General features: G+C 36.5%; 2 long non-coding RNA genes across 2 annotated transcripts; both read right to left on the minus strand.

Moving 5' to 3' along the window:
- Positions 1–1,797: 1,797 nt before the first annotated feature.
- On the minus strand, positions 1,798–6,018 carry LOC147512242 (uncharacterized). Its single transcript, XR_015217155.1, has 3 exons — positions 2,950–6,018; positions 2,809–2,879; positions 1,798–2,416 (listed from the first exon to the last, which is right to left on the minus strand). It is a non-coding gene; the product is annotated as an uncharacterized LOC147512242 (long non-coding RNA).
- A 3,746-nt stretch (positions 6,019–9,764) lies between these two features.
- Positions 9,765–10,625, minus strand: LOC147512243 (uncharacterized). The gene is made up of 2 exons (XR_015217156.1): positions 10,439–10,625; positions 9,765–10,340 (listed from the first exon to the last, which is right to left on the minus strand). It is a non-coding gene; the product is annotated as an uncharacterized LOC147512243 (long non-coding RNA).
- Positions 10,626–17,544: the final 6,919 nt, after the last annotated feature.

The raw sequence follows: 17,544 nt of genomic DNA on the forward strand, positions 1-17,544 counted from the left end.
TTATCCTAACAGTTGGTGAGAAAACGGTGCATTGTATTGAGTAAAAGCAATGGCTTTCGTCAACCATCGTTTTTCCAGTGACAACTTGTTGGCTAAAGAACTTTTTACATTGATCATTTTACTACATCATTCATAGATAGCATTTCAAGAGAGTATGTGCATTTTTTATAAGCAATTCCAATATATATAGTTTTCCCTTCCACAATTTGATATGTCCACACTACTAAATTGATTTGTCCATCCATACAGAGTGCAAGAACTTGTGTTGGGGTAAACACGAATAACCAAATCCACTTGCCAATCCTAATTGACATTTTAAAGCGACATTGAGGACTCAAAGGTATATACCATAGTTTTAGGGTGACCATGGTAATCAATTTTTCTCCGCCATTGAGATGTGGATATAATGGTAGAAAGAAAAATAAGAATATTTCTACAACGATCACTGCGTTCTACTCAAACCTTCACGCATCTACATTTTTGTGTTACTTTCTTTGATTCCTCATAATTCTAAGAGCCCTCCATATCTTGCTACCCTGGATTAATAGGCATATGGTAGCACACCACACTTCAATTTAGGACGATAAAAATGTCATTTCTGAAGCATATGTTCCTCTTCCAACCTGCAAGTACGGGATCACACGTTGTGAATTAGGTATACACATCCTTGTATTTGGAAATCATGGATATTAATAATACCACGAATTTAAAACCAAGAGCCCATTTAGTCTAAGACTACAAATACATACACCAACAATTATTAGTCCACGACTCTTTTTGTTAACTGTCATATTGTCCATAACATAATCACTTCACCATATATGCTCATACCATGTTTTAAATAAAATTTTCATTATATAGTGTCGTTCCATGTGTAATCCAGATTAGCAGTGATGGCAATTCATTAAGTAGTCTATACTTACCACTACTTTTCTTTTCCGATTAATTAGGATACCACTTTCGCGAACCATAACCACGTAAGTATATAGTCAATTTTTCATGCTAGCTGTATTGCAACAATGCCTTGTGTGGGAACCTATATTGACATTTTCATCAGCATAAAGTGTTATTCCAAAAGTCAATAATCTGCATCTATGTATTAAGTTAGTGGAGCTTTTACTTATTCTTTAGTATTATATGCAGGTATTATCAAGAAAAAAAAAAAGTAATATATGCAGGTAATCTACTTAACAATCTATGCATGAAGATGTAGAGCCAAGACAACTAAAGATGCACATCTAGCAACCTGACAACTAAAGATGCAATACATGAATGCTTGTATATCTAGCAGCCTTAGAACAACTTTTATATCAAGTACATTAAGGTGTCTCTCAATCTGAAGAATGCATAGCTTTCTAAAGTAAAATTACTCTTTCTATCTGCTGTAATAAAAAAATGTAAACATATAGAACTGAAGTTTGGGATTGTTAGAGAACATGTCAGGCAACTTGAACACTGATAGGATTAAGTTCATATAAATAAAATTCTTTTTGGAAAACCACATGTAGCGTAGTGAGCAAATGTGTGTTCACAGGTGATAAACATTTCTTTTTCTTGAATTGATGGATTGGTTAGAACTTGTGCACAATAGTAATTTGAGAAAGATGTAAAGAACTCATTTTACTTAATACACTAATATATCTCTCTGTCTCTCTATCCTTTGCATGAATTAACGTGTCTAATTTAACCTCTATATATGTAATTATTTGTACTTCATTATCCCTCAAGTCGTTAATTGATTGTTCATTATTTTAGAAAAGAAAACGAAATTCTATAGACATAGATAAACTTGCTTACCGCTGAGTGTGTTAATGGCCTATCCAGATGAGTGAGGTATATGCTTCCCATTTGCCTAAATATTAGAGCCTCAGAGATATGCACACCATACTTTTGGCAATGGCTCAAAAGCATATTGTCCACACCAAGATCAGGACACGTATCAAGGTTGTCCTCACAAATGCTTCCTCTGAAAAATAATGATATTCTAGATTTCATAACCTCATCATTGCAGCTGGACGGCTGGACCACCGCTCTCTCTATCATCCAGGATCATCTTCAAAGAAGGATCATCTTTTATGCGCGCCATTCTCTCCTCAAGCTCCTCTTTTTTACGTGCAGGATTGGCTAAACTTTCCAGTATGGAGGATGTAGTGTGTGGACAAAATCCACTCTAAGACACCATTATCATAACAAATTGTGCGAGAGCCAACTCATATTAAAGCAGAACCAAGGCGCTCAGCCATACTCAGGAATTTAGGATTTTGCATAACCTGCTGCATGGTAGAGTAATACTCTTGTGAATCGAACTGGGGGAAAGCATTATCACCTGCACCCCCAACAATTTTTTGGAGCTGCTCGCTGTGGTGAATGCACGATCTTTAGCAATCTGTGCAGCAAACTCCTTTATGGTTGGATCCTATATTATTCACCACAGTCGAATTATTTTACAGGAGAGGAAAAGTAAATGTACCCAAAAAATAAAACAGGGTCTCGCGTCAACACAGCTAGATATCAACACGAATAACCATAATAGGTGTCAAAAAGCTCCCATTCAATTTGGTGAGCATGTTTCAATAATTGTAAAGGTTTTAATGTGTTGGCTAGTCTATATCATCTAGCAGCTTCGTATGTGGCTAATCAAGGCTACAAAAAAAATGCATTGAGGTTTAAGACTCAAGTTGCCCCAACGAAATGATGATGCGACAAAGCTAGCAAATATCTAACCATCCAAAAGTATACATATGTTACTCTTCCAAATTAATGATAAAGAAAACGACAAAAACGGTTTGAAGAAGGTATAGTTAGTACATTGAGTAGGCCAGACATGGCAGAGAAAACTGAAGGATAGGTAGGCACAACTGCTGGTGAACTTTTGCTCCCTATCCAAATGTTAAATAATATCAAAATAAGTTAATTCAATTTTGACTAATATAAAAAAAATCTGATTACCTGAATTGGGATAGGTGGGGAGATATGTTTAACTATTTAACCTGGTGAACTTCCATTGCGCTCAAAGATCTGTCACATAAACAAACAAAATAATAACCATAATAAAATCAAAACTTTTGTATGTCTTTTCTTAGAGTACCTAATTCAAAAAATCCGACAGTTGAGAATGCTCCCAGTGAAACACGTTAGCATCCCTTTTTTCTCTAAGGTGGCCACCTCAACTTTTACAATGATTCGGCAGAAAAAATGAAATATACGTCTGTTTTTACTCTTTTCGATTGTTCACCACGATAAGTTAAAGAAAAAAAGGAACCAAAAAGGAAAGTCCAAAAGAAAAACCTTTCACGCCTCTTTCCCTCTCTCTCTCACCGAACAAAAATGATGGCTAAGAGAAGAGAAAGCTCTTACCACTTTCACACAACGGTACTCTAATTTGGGGATATACAATATCCATGTAACTGATGTGCAATAACAAAAGGCCAAACAGAGGGCATTTGGTCTAATTTGGTACTCTAATTTGGCCTTTGGATCTTTTCATGAGCAGTTTAGGTGGAGGGCGAAAAAGGCTCTCTTCCGTACAGGGGGGGGGGGGATACTACTCTTGAAGAGCTATAATTCTAATTAACCTTGCACCAGGACCTACAGCCAAGGGACAGTCTCAAGTAGACGATTTCTATGAGGGTGTAGGCCTCCCTAAAGGTAAAGGAGGTGACAACTATATGTGGCAATTAATCATTTTCGATAAACAAATCAATTAGTTATTCTAATATTGAAATTTGTAATTTACACCCTTATGACCATTATAGGGCAGTGGTACTTCAAGTACAATAAACATAAGTTCGCGTCAAACTAAACAAAAGGGTCAATAAACATAAGTTTGCGTCAAACTAAATAAAAGGGTTAGTAAGTTAATTGTCCGGCCTGTTGATGTAAAGAGCTGAAGACAGGGATGCAACATTAATCATCAAATATCTTGATAGTTGATGGAAATCTAAAAGCTGGTTAGTTTGCACAATGAACCCACTGACAGGGTAACTTCATCAAAGATAACATTTTCATTTTCATCGATTAGTGATAAATTTTTACTATACATGCATATGTTTGTTAGCACTAAGACCTTTTCAAAAACTCTTTTGAGAGATAGGACTATCGACTAAGTTCACACAAAGGTCCAACTCTGTACCTAACAAAGCACCTGCTCATAACCCTTAAATCAATTAATAAAGTAGTAGCACAAATAAAACTAAGAGTATCATTTTATTTATCCTAAAGTAGATTACCGATGATCATATGTACATTATGTAAAACTTTGATTCCTATCTAGATACCATATTAGTTATACATCATGAGCAGTACCAGTGTTGTAAACTTGTTCATGGCCTAGCTAAGATTGACGCATGCTTAAATGAATGTCAAATTACTACTTAAAGAAACAAACCAATGCTTTCTCCTAAGTGCATTGAGATGGGATTCACGCGTGCCTTCTTCTCATGAAGACGGTTCACAACTCTTCTTGATGTAACAACATGATTTTTTTTTCAAAACAGGAAGAGATGACTACTAAAGCCTAAGGCTTACCATAGAAAGAGAGACATGGAAAACTACTAATATTTAAGATGAGCAATAGTTGGTGCGCCCACTCACCATCTTACTCATCATCCCATCGCGTGCTACAATAACTTATATATGCAACTTAGTTCATCCAAAGGCATCGGTGACTCTGGTAACTTGCATAAAAGTATATAAGTTATTCATAACATGGTTCCATTACTGATTGGATATTTTGTTATAAGCAAAAAAAAATCCAATGAAACTGTTTTATGCGAGTGAGCACATTGAAAGATGGATATGGAATTATACAATGAAAACCTTGACTATCTTTTGATGAACAAATTTATCTGATTGAAGGAGTGAAGCATCCATCCACCAAAGGATAGTATCTACAATGGAATAACATCCTCCCAAATATCATGCTACAATATACAAATCATGTACTTATACACTTAGTCCATTTAACAGGTCTAATCAATTTTATAGAACATAATGTCTTACACAAAGGGCCAATGGAAATTTGCAAAGGGATACCAAAGGCAAATCTTCTGGCTCGAGAGGTTCAGGAGCCACATACCACAATACAATAAAATTAATTGCTTATGAATCTAATATTCATATGAGAAATCCTTTACATATATACTAATGGGATGAGGGTCATGCTACATCACTCAACAAAATGCAAATTGGAACCTACAAATTGGACAGTCTCTTCTAACTGGGTAGTGGTACAGATGCAACATGCACTTCTTTGCTTATATTCACAACCCCCTCCTTGTGATGTTGGTATTAAATGACCTGGAATTTGTTCTTAACGAATAAATATGATATCAATGAAACCTAGAAAAACATTGAGTTATTAGTTAAGTCTCAGAGATCTATTGATGGCCTTAGTTTCCTTGTGGATAGTGAGTACTATTTCAAAAGAAATATTGTAAAAAAACATTATCCTAAAAGTAGATATATACTATAAAGATCAAAAGCAAAGTAGCCTATCAAAAAAAAAATCTTCAAATCAAAGGTTGACAATTTACAAAAATTTAATAGTTTTAATAATTTGAAAGCCAAGAAATGGAACCAGCATCATGTCGTAAGGAGGAATCAATAATGCTAGAATATTTGACTGCTCACGTGGAATATTTTTGTTCAAAATCTTTAAGAACTTACATTAAGAATATTCATTGCTATCTGTTATTTGACTTGCATAGATAAAAAAAAAATGGATCAAAAAGTAAACTTGTATACTGGAATTGATTAAGGGTCAACTTAGATGATAAAATTATGGCACACATTTTAAAATTTTAGAACATGTTTTCTAATCACTAAAATAGGTATAATTTTAAATTTGAACCATTGGAATCATTGATCAATATTAGAGTTTCTTGGGAGCAGAAACTCTGCAAGTACGCTATGAAAGGGTTACACACTATCAAGAATAAAAAGTGAGGAGAGTGTAACTACCTTAGCTGTGAGTACATCAAAGTAAGTTTTCTTCATTAATCTCAAATTATGCGTAATCCAATTCAATAGTGATTCACAAACCATTACTTTTTGTTTACTGAACCTAAAGTTGTTGCTAACGTTGTGAATGATATATCACCATCACCAGACCTACATAAAAGTGACTGTGAGACATTCTAACGAATGCTTAGACCAATTCCATTCAACACAAACCATACCTATTTATTATTAAAAATTACAAATTTGAAACTAAGAATTGGTTTGTTCTTGGTAAAGTAATGAAAGAGGCTGAATTTGAAAAAGAGAGAAACTTAACATTTAGATTTAAGTGCCAGCGTGGCACTAATTATCCATCGAACATAATGGAGTAAATAATGGGCACATTTCCAAATAGATTTCCATGGAATGAAATTCGCTTAGTAGAAACGAAAATTGAAGGGAGTAAAAAATAATGGAATGATACCCGGAATCAACAGAGTACTCGAAAAGTTTTTCTTCCTTTAGTAGAGATAACAATCAAAGCGACATCTGCATTGCAAAGAACTGAAAAGCTTTCTTCAGTAACCTAGACTTTTTTTTTTCAAAATCAGGAGTTGCTCATATCCCATGTTCTCATAAGGGAGATGGTTTTAGTATGTGGGTTTTCTGTTTCATTCATTCACCAGAGAGGACTCTTAGTCTTGCGTTCTTCAACTGTATCCCTAAGTTTGGAGTTTTTTGTTGGAGACATGTATGGCGTGACTCGCGGTTTTCTCAATTAACAATTAGAAAAATTGAATAAACAAATAAATCATACCTATAATCAATTGAAGGAACTTGGCAGCTTTTTCAAGATGTATAGCTCTAAAATAAAATAAATCTTGTGAAAGAAGAAGAAGACGCACCTGTGATAGAGCATCCATCATGGTGAGAAGATGCAAATCTTCCCATTGATTGGGCAGTAGCAGGAAGGACAGGAATGAGGTAGTAGAAGCGGTTAAATAGGTATATCACCCTATCGAAGCGGCTTTTTCCTCTCCACAGTGTAGGCCGAGCTCTTCAATTGCTTCAAGCTCTTTACCAAACATACACAGTGTGATTCCTAATCTAAATCACACACTTTCATATTTTCAGAAGGCTTGAATATTTAAAAACTCCAATTTAAGCCCTTAGGATGAATCTTTATCTCCACCATCCTTAGAACCACTACTATTTTGATTTCCACCGCCACCACCCGAACGCACATTCACAACCTGCCCTTTGCTTCTTGCTTTGAACATTTGTAGGTCGCACTACAAAGTCTGCCATTTCCTCTTGCATTGTATGAAGGAGCACTCACATTTGTTTTCCTCATAAGCTTTTGACTGCCCACGAAGCTCATCTCCCAACTGTGAAAAGTTGAGCTGGTTCTCCATCTCAAAACCTTCACAAAATGAAAACGTGACATATCTTTGAATTATTATAAGCGGAATAAATGATTGGAATAAACCTGTAAGCTAGAAACAAATTTAACCAACTTGATCAAACCCCATTCTTCTTAGTGAGAGAGGTAGATGACGAAGGGAGAAGACAGAAAATGTACCTTCTTTGGGAACACAGAATCCATATGTATATGGTGTCCTCTTTTCTAGCTCGATATGCCTCCATTTTTTAGTTTAGAAACCTTTTGTTTTTGGAGAGAATAGTTTTTTTATCTTGAAAAAGGGTGAGATATGATTGATTTAGGATTTAGGATTAATATGATTGATATTCGGTTTTGAGAGAGAGTTTTTGCGGGGGGATCTTCGAGAGATTTCATTTTTTATAGGATTGTGGTGGTGATTCACCATTGAGAATAGAGAAATCTGTTTGAATTGAGGAAGATTTGGGAGTTTTTGGGAGGAAGAGTTTTTTTTAAGGGAGTTTCTTTTTTTCCCGATTTTTTTGTCCTTGAATATCTCTTGATTTCTCATGTCGACGTGGACACCCTGATGTTGGGTCTTCTTAAAAATTCATCTGATGAGTCTTCGACACTATCGTCTGGGCATTAGTTTGATGGTGTCTGGTATTGCTTGTAGCATATTTAAGTTAATGGGGCTTTAGCAGTACCGTTTGGGTTCAAGCAATCTTTCCAATTAGCAAGGAGATGGTGAGTATATATTTTTGTTGAAGTTCCCTTGAGATGTGAGTTCTGATTTGGTGGTTGTACTATGATGCTTTTGTTCGTTATGTTTTTACTTACTTTTTAAGACCATGCAAAGGAGCATGTAATCCAGTATTGTCCTTACTCCTTAGTAATGGTACCCTTTGTGATGATGGATAACTTCTAAGCTTTAGGTATTGGCCTTAGCTTATGCAAGTTTTATCATTGTTGCTGAAGTATGATTTTGTTTTTGGTCAGGATTGGTGATAATTGATTTGATTGCAAGTAGCACCTTGGATATTGTTAGACCAGGACTCCAACTGTCACTTCTGATCCTTCTAATTAGAAAAGGAACCTGTGCGGAGAGGTGGCATCACGACTTTCAACTTCGGAAGCATTAACCGTAGTGAGGAACTCACCATTATTACCATCTTCCTTCAACTCATTCAGCAATTCCCACATCGTAAATGTTCGTGTTCAGCTTCCTTCATCTTTACGGATCTCAGAACGCTCCATTTTTTTCAACCTTGAGCTAAGAAACATAGAGTTGGCAAATGGAAAAAACTTCACATTTTCCCCCATTCTATAACTCAACTTATTTTTGAAGGAAAAAAGATAATATGAACTATTTGTTTTACATATCTATCCATAAGGTTTTCACTATCTAAGATATCCTTTTTCTGATAATATAAAGGTTAAGAATGTGCAATAGTTACAAACCTCCATAAACCCTTCTATTAGGACTTTATATATACTCTTTATTCATGCCTCCCTATCTGATGTCAAGTTATTACAAACAAACTCAAGCTACTTTAAGCCTTAGTCCCTTGTATGATTATGCCTCACAGAGGAAACATTGAGTTCAAAGAATAACTTGAGGAGCAGCCAACTCAAGAGTCCTAGGGACAGTTATACTTGGAACTGCATTATGTCAACCAAAATATAGATGTATAAATTGAAACTAATCGAGCAGTATCGTGTAAAGAAAAATAAATGTAGACTTGAAATTATAAAAATAAGAAATAGAAAAAAGAAAAAAGAATAATCTTACACTTCTTAAATTTTAATTTCACCTGAAAATAAGCATCTTGCATGTCCTGCATGACACATTGAATCCTCCTCATATCGGCATCCTTTGCTTCATACCTAAATATCATTGAAATTCTAGGGAGGAACAGCCATCAACAAGGACTGAATCTGATGCTGATAAAGAACATTAGTCTTTATTTTCAGTTTTCTTATCACTTGGACTGTCTGAAACAAAGGTAGCTCCATTGGGTTCAGTAGAACATGCCAATCTTTCCATCTCAAGAAAATCATCCATAAGTTCCAGCCGATTCATGTGTTCTCAACCTTGACAGGTTTGTCAATGTTCCTCCCCTTCTTGACTTGTGAGAGTCAGAAACTAAGGTTGCAGCCCAAGAATCTATGCAGCTTCAATTCCTTCCTCGTCCCTCCCATCTTCAGACATAGACATCGAGCTTAGTGGATTGCTTTCACTCTCAATGGGTGTCTGAACATTCAATCTTGAGGAGGTTATTTAATTTGCTGATCAACAGACTCTAGTTGTGCCTCTAAACTTCTACGCTTGCTCATTGTTTTAGCACACATATTTCTCGACGCTTGCAGTTCATTGTTACATTTTGCCAAGGCTTTTTTTTTAGCATTTTCATTTCTTCCTCCATCTCCAAACAACGTCCCATGAAAAACTCATTTTATTTGTGGAACTTGTGATCCTACCAAATGGGGAAAAATAAAAAAAACTAAAACAAAAATAAAAACTCTGTTAGAGTTGATATGAAGTTACCCCTAATTAGAACAGATATACACCTCAAAAGGTAAAAAACTATGGTTTATTAGTTACTGAAACGTATCACAGTCCGAAGCCAAAGAAGGTCTTAGAAATGAAAATGAGACAATGAGTCTAAGCCTATGTATGAACCGATAACGACATAGTGCTTAAAGAGATTTACCAATGATCTCGCAGTTCGAGCTCTGATCCTCTTAAGTATGAGTGATTGGCCTCAAGCATCACACGCATCTCTGTCATTGTCACATGCTTTTGAAGATCATCTTGTATTGCCCACAACTTTTTGCTTTGAGCTTCCAGCTTACTTTTCAGATCAGATTTATTTGGTACATCCCCTACGGGAACATGTTCTTCAGATTTATGGACTTTTGATTTTTTGACCATCACTGGTACTAATTTTGCGTTTCATTCCACCTTTGGAAGGTTTTTTCAAAAGTTCATCATCCACATGTGCCTCAGAATTCAAATCTGAAGAGGGCATTTAAGTTTTAGTAAACTAAAATGATGAAGCCTCAAACTTTAAACTAACATTAGCAATACTTTCACAAAATTGGATGAATTCATACCGTTTTTGTTGGTGGAACATCCCTTCCTAGTCAGGGAACTAACAACTTCCTGATCTGAAACAGAAAGGCTATCCCACCCTAATAACTTCGTTCTCTACTTGGGTAGATGGAGATGATTCCATAAAACAGCTTGCATTGTGCCATGCCACCCCCCTTGAACCTTGCCCTTCTGGCTTGGTTGATATGCGAACCTAAAAAAAACAATAAACCATCTCAAAAGAATGGTAAAGAACAATTGAAATATATGGATACTTATGAAACCTCTTAAGGTCTACTAAACCTTCATTTCTAAGCTTTTGAGTACATTTAGTACCAATCATATCAGGACACTAAACCCTATTACCATAAACATATACTACAATGAATCTTTTTCAACTTTCAGGTACCCTAAGAAGTAGGTCCTTTTTCATCTGTGACTTTCTAAGATTAGCACTAATATGGTTTTTTATTGTCGGGGAAAATATGACTTACCTCTCCTCTTCTGCAAATTTAATAAAAGAAAAGCTGCCCATGGTAATCCCCGACATTCATAATTTCTGCAATTGATTCTAGAAGAGTTTCATATATCTGAGGATATTGAGCTCCTCCCAAAGCATGCTTCAGTATGTCCAAGAATCTTTGTTCTTTAGTTTTCTCTAATGCTTCGTCATCTCCAAATAAGCCATTGATAAGAGCCCAAAACTGTAGTTTTAACCCCTTAATAATCATACTTTTAGACCAATTATGTGAGTAATAATTAAGAGTTAATCCGACACGTGTTTTTATGTATTTTCGGACTTCAAAGTCCATTATAATGCAGATATGTACCACTTTAGCGAGATAATGGAGCAAGGGTTGGTTGCTAAGAAGTTCTATGATTAAAGGCCAAGATTCAAGAAGACAAAGCCTTTGTAAAAAGCCCGGTCAAAAGATGAAAAGTCAAAGTCCACGCGGGCGTAAAAGCTTGATTCTCTAAGTCGTGAGAACTTCGAAGACCATATCTTTGGACTCGGACCTCGGAATTGGGTCTACCTTATGTCAAAACGACCGACTCGGAAAGAGCTTTCCAATGGTCCAAGCCTTGACCCAATCAGAGGAGAAAAAGTGGACGAAACATCTGTCGAAGCCAACTGCAGCTGAAAAGCCTTTTTGATTTGAAGAATTGGGTTTTGGGCCTGATTCTCTGGCCCAAAACATGGCTCCAAGCCCATGCAAGATTTTTGGATCTGAAACATATAAAAACAAAGTAAAACTTAGTTCTTAAGTTATCTAGTTTTATTTAGAAAACTAGTTCCTTGTAATGGTAGCTAGGGTTAGGTTAGAAAAAGTAGATCTAGATCTAATTAGTTTTACATTCAATTAGTTAGTTTAAAATCATATTTAGTTTTTAGAATAAAGTATTAGTTCTTCATTTTCAATTTAGATTATTGCTTAAATTCTTATTTAGATTTAGTTGTCTTAAATTTATAAGTAGTTTTAGTTTAAACACCAAACACATCACTCTCACTGTTCCTTGTGTTTGATAAATTGAATTCTATTTAAGTCTTGAAGGTTTAAGAGTGGAACGAATCCTTACTCGTTGTATTGCATGATTTTGTTTTGAGAGTAAGAATAATTGATTTAAACGTAAGAACGGTAGGATTACGTATTAGTGTTCTTGTAGCATTAATATTTAGGATTTTACTGTTTTTTCGGGTTATCAAATGGCGCCGCTGCCATCTTAATCTCGTTCAAGACAAGAATTCAATTTCTTGAATCCAAGGGGCAATCCCCCATTCTCTACCCACCTACCCTTTTAATTTTTCATTCTTATTTCTTGATTTTTGGAACTGTTCACTGTTTTAGGTATTGGGGCTGCGGATTCACTGAGAAAAACACTGCGGTGAAGGTATTTCTAAATTTTCGAAAATTCTAAAATTTTTCATACATAATATTTAATGTGTTTTTGATTTACTGGAATATTTTTAGAATTTTCAAAGTTGGTTTACCTTGTGAAAAAAATACGATCTTTACAGTGCTGCATTTCAGTTTTCACACCGTATGTTCTTGAAAAACAGACGAATAAAGTTACTTAGGGAGTTCTAAAAATTCTATAATTTTTACAGGAGTATCTATCCTAAGTCAGGAGTTTGTAGTAAAAAAATTTGACGAGTTTTTATTTGTTTTGACCTCCTAAATAGTAGAGTGTTTCCAGTGTGTTTCTGCAGTGTTGCAAACATTTAATATCTGGAACACCAGCCAATAAGGAGAGGTTGTACAACTCCAATTGCTCTAAATTTTTTACAGAAACAATTAGGATCTGTCAGGAGTCTCCAGTAAAAATTTGGCAATTTTTGGATTTGTTTTGAAGGGTTAACCATTCGGTTGTTTGTATTGTGTCCGAAAACCGTTTCGCAAACTTTGGGGGGCAGTAGAGGGACTTTCACAGCTCCGATTGATCTGAAATTTTACAGGCTACTTGATAGACGTCTTAGAAAATTACTGTAAAAATTTCAGATTTTTTGGAGTACGATAAAAGGCCTAAAACTTGAAAACCCTGGAGCGCGACCCGCGCCCAAACTGAGCGCGACCGCGCCCAAAACACTGGACATTCGACAAAACAGAGGGCACTCGCGCCCAACCCGCGCCCTACAAGGAAATTCATCGTGAACAGCCCGATTTTCATAGGAAAGTTCAAATTTCTATTCCTTAAAGTTATAAAGTGTTTCTAACTTGTTAAATACACTGAAATCGCGTATACAAGACGCTATTCGTAAGCGAAGCAAGGAGGCATTCAGGTACTCCTTCTTTCACTCCTTGTTTCTTCTGTCAGAGGAGTTTTAATTCTAGTATAATCAGGCTTGTTTTCTTAAAACGAAATACCACACGCCTATCTAGAAATGTATGCTTAGAGTTGTGGTTGCATATTAATTGCCCTATAATATATTTGAAAACCAATATGGCATATCAATATGTAGACCAACAATCATATGATAATTATGCAAACCCTTCACCATGTTCATATTGTGGTAGTCGACCATTGGGCTTCTCAATGCCCATCATATCAAGAGCAATCTTGTAATTATTATGGGAACCCTTCACCATATTCATGTTGTGGTAGTCCCGACCATGGGGCTTCCCAATGCCTATCATATCAAGAGAGTCCGAGCCTACTATAGGATATAATAATAATTATGAGCCTCAATTTTCAAATTTTTATAGTGACTCATACAATCAAAAGTTTCCTAGTCATCCAAACTATTCATGTAATTCCACCAATAACAATCAACCACCATTCAAATTTCAACCTAACCCATCACGATGCGACATCAACCGAGTCACTCAAATGCCAATAACTATGACTATCAAACACCATACCAACCGGACCCACAACCATACCAACCGGATAGTCGACTAACAACATTCGATGAAATGATGGCCCAAAACAAATTAATAATTCAGAAATAAACCGAAACCTAAAGATACTAGGGGTTCACCACGCCCGGACATTTCTACCATGCCGGAGATCGACACTATTCCCATAACTAACCCAAATAAACCTAATTCACACCTACCCTACATTTCATGAACCATTACCAAAGAAAACCCTCCCATTAACCATGATATTAACTCCACACCCCACCGGATGAGGAAATTCTTGTAAAGCGACTCTTTAGGACTAGTTTGGGATGACCACTCAAACTTGAGCGATGTCTCCGAGGAACTTCCCACCGATCCACCGGATGATGAATGTAATGATTACACTTTAGAAGATATTTATAAAGATGTGACGAAGGAAGAATTTGATAACTATTGGCATTCTCGTAATATGGACCCTCACGGTTGAGCATGTCCGGGCCTTTGAGTTTGCAAACCGCGCTCGGTGGATGATGTCTCGACACATTCGAATGAGGCCATTGAGGATACTTGTAGTGTTTTAAAGGAAGAAGGTGAGGACATGGAGATTAACAATTCAAATCTAAGGCATGAACAAGTTAATGTGCAAGAAAATGAGAAAGTTACATCTTTAGAGCAATGTGAATCTCAATTCGGTTTGGCGGTGAGGAAATAACAATGGAAGAAATAGAGGAAAATCTTAAAGATAAAGCCACGAACCACAACCTTGTGGATTCAGCTAAGCCGATGTAGAGTTCTTAAGAGCATGTGAGGATCCACCACCCGATGAACCACTAACCAACCACCATCCACCGAAGTTACCACCTCCTATAATCCAACCATCTACCACAACTAAGCCATCCATTCACCCACCATTTAAAAGGAACCTCGATTTTGCCCTTGAGCCAATTGCCTCGAGAGACCATCTATAATTTTTTCAACCCTCACGGTGAAGAGTGTTTGCCTAGCACACAATCCCCATGAGTACACCATTCCGATAATTGAGAGACAAACTCGACCGAAAGTGTAGTGAAAACCTAGTTTGTCTTATTTTTTTTCATCTAAGCTTAATGAAAGACATCGGGGATCCACACTTCATTCCCTTCTCACCTAAAGTATCGCTAATTCATCTTTTTGGTCATTCCAACTATTTAAAACAATTACAACATGATGGTTTGCATATGTTCTTTGATAGGATGCATAAGTTTTCATTCCTTTGCTTACATGTTTGCTTCCAATTATACAACATTATTCTGTTTGTGGGTGCATTTAGTATCATATTTTTATGGCTAGACCCCCAACTCTTCCGACTATTTGTTTATAGTTGACCACGATCATCCACTTTGTGCCACCCCAGTTTCATGCTTGTTTGGGGGGGTGTGCACGATCTAGGAATCGGCGTAAAACGACCCCACATTAAGTCTCGAGAATCGACTTTAAAAGACCCGTTTTAAAACAAATTTTTACAAACCTATTTTTCAAAATTTGTTTTGGGGTGGGGTGTTTGGTTTTTCCATTCTTGATCACTCAAATTCCTATTCTTACCCCCACCTCGCTCCCTTGAAGAGTAGCTAGATTTCTTCTTGTTTGTTGTTTTGATGTTGTTTTTATTATTTTTAGTAGATAGGATGTTACGTTGTTAAATTCGTAGTTAACTTTGAATTTGGTAGTTAAATGTTGTTTGAATTTCAATTTTAATATAATGTTGTTCTTTTCAAATTGTGCATGGTTTTATTGTTAATCCCACCTTCCGAATTGTTTGGGGGTGGTATTATTTATTCTATCATGATTTGTAGAAGATCCTCCATTTTAGAGTTTGTTTTGGAGTGAAGGTTGAGAATATTGTCATAATTGGCATACCTATGATTAGATGTGGTGGTATGATGAAATCTAAGAGAGTTTAGAAGTTACTAGTCTAAATCCAAATTATAAAGATATTAGGGTTGTTATAGAATCAAGAATATGAGTTGTTTCGTTTTGGGTTCGGAAATTTTATTGTTTCCGAAATTGCCTTAAAGCTTTTGGCAACTTACCGATTCGTTTTAACAATTCAAAACCTATAAAACTTCATTCATTCTACACTCACAACCCACACTACACCTAACTTCAATTTCACCTTTCACTCCCACGTTTCCCACGTTTCGTCGTGATTTTTCACTTAATCATCACCTCGGGCCGGGGCTTCGAGGGAGGGCGCTCGCCTCTACACTTTTGTCGAGAAATTTTGTTGAGGCTAGCGCCCGCCTTCAAGGTCAGCGACTCAAGGCCAAACACTGGAATTCAAAATACGAGCGACTTCGGCGCTTCTAGTTAATGGCTGGCTTTCGGCGCCGACTTCCGTCGACCCGAGAAAAATTCCAGGTTTTCAGCGGGTTGTTCCCGGTTCATTCGCAAATTTGTTCCAGAGCGTAGTTCGAGATGACATCTCCTATAATAATCTTGGAACAGTCTTTCAAAGATTTGTTTCAAAGCACTACTTATGGTGCTTGGTTTTGTGAAAGTGATCACACACGTAAAGGTTTGGGAACCGCTTATGGTTCTTGCTAGCATTTGTTCTTGGACTTGCTATGCCCGCTAAAATACAAGACCCATGGTGCTATTGGGTAGATAATATATATGTCTACACTTATGAGTTTTGCATGAGTCAGTACAAGGGGGCATTTTCCGTATCGTCGACCAAGAGGAATATAACGTCGCCCTTGGTAGCTTTGTCCATGAACATAGGAACTGTTATGTTTTGGATCATGCTAAACATTTTAGGGAATGGCATTTTTCTTCGTGAATGATGCCACTTGCCGCGTCTTCCTTGCTTTAGCCACGGACGTATGTGCCATGACCTTCCCGAACTTTGATGTCTAGTTTAGCTCGAGCCCATAGCATGAGGCATAAGTACCTTCTTATGCCTGTTCTAATTTCCGTATTATGCTATGTTTCTTTCCTATTTTTTTGTGCCCATTTCACGGATTGGGTTGGGGTCGACATTGTGAGACCCACCAATTATATTATCAGATCTTTTCGATGCAATGACTTGGCAAGGGTGGAGGATACAACCTCATCGGGGTTGCACCTTACACCCCATCCGACCAAGTGGGCTTAACGGGTTAGCATCCGTAGATGATAAATGGCGGCAAGCTTGGTAAATTATAATGGCATGGCGGGGATGCGAAGGAACCTCACTTCTTTATAGAAGAGGGAGGATGACGAAAAAACGGCTGGAGTGGAGGTAAGTTTTTAGTTTCAGTTAGTGTAATCCGCTTATGTCCCAAGCAATTTCATTCTTGTTAACCCCATAAAGGGTAGAACTCTTATAGAGTTGAGTCGGTTTTTTTATTTCCTATATTAGTGCGTTCTAACTTTGTTTTGCAGATGTTCCTGAATTTCACATGTTTCAATGGTATTTTTCCTACCCTCTTTATTTACAATACTTTGAGGACAAAGCATGATTCTTGTTTGGGGGCATAGAAACACGTGTAATTGAGGCATCTGTTAGGATATAGATAGGTATAATATGCACTTGTTTTCTAGTTAGAATTTTAAAAAAAAAATCAAAAATATAAATAAATAAGTTATGCTATACACTTAGGAATATTGGTATTGTTTTCTTTCTCTATGCTCTTAACAATCTAGAAGTCTCACGTAGCTTTTGCATTAGAATAATTGTTAGAAACTTAGGTTAATATGTACACTACTACAGAAAAGCCCATATACCATTGTTATTTACAGTGGTAAAAAGCCTTTAGCCACTGTTTTCA

This window comes from Coptis chinensis, chromosome 3 (assembly GCF_015680905.1).
Source record: "Coptis chinensis isolate HL-2020 chromosome 3, ASM1568090v1, whole genome shotgun sequence".
Taxonomy (NCBI): Eukaryota; Viridiplantae; Streptophyta; class Magnoliopsida; order Ranunculales; family Ranunculaceae; genus Coptis; species Coptis chinensis.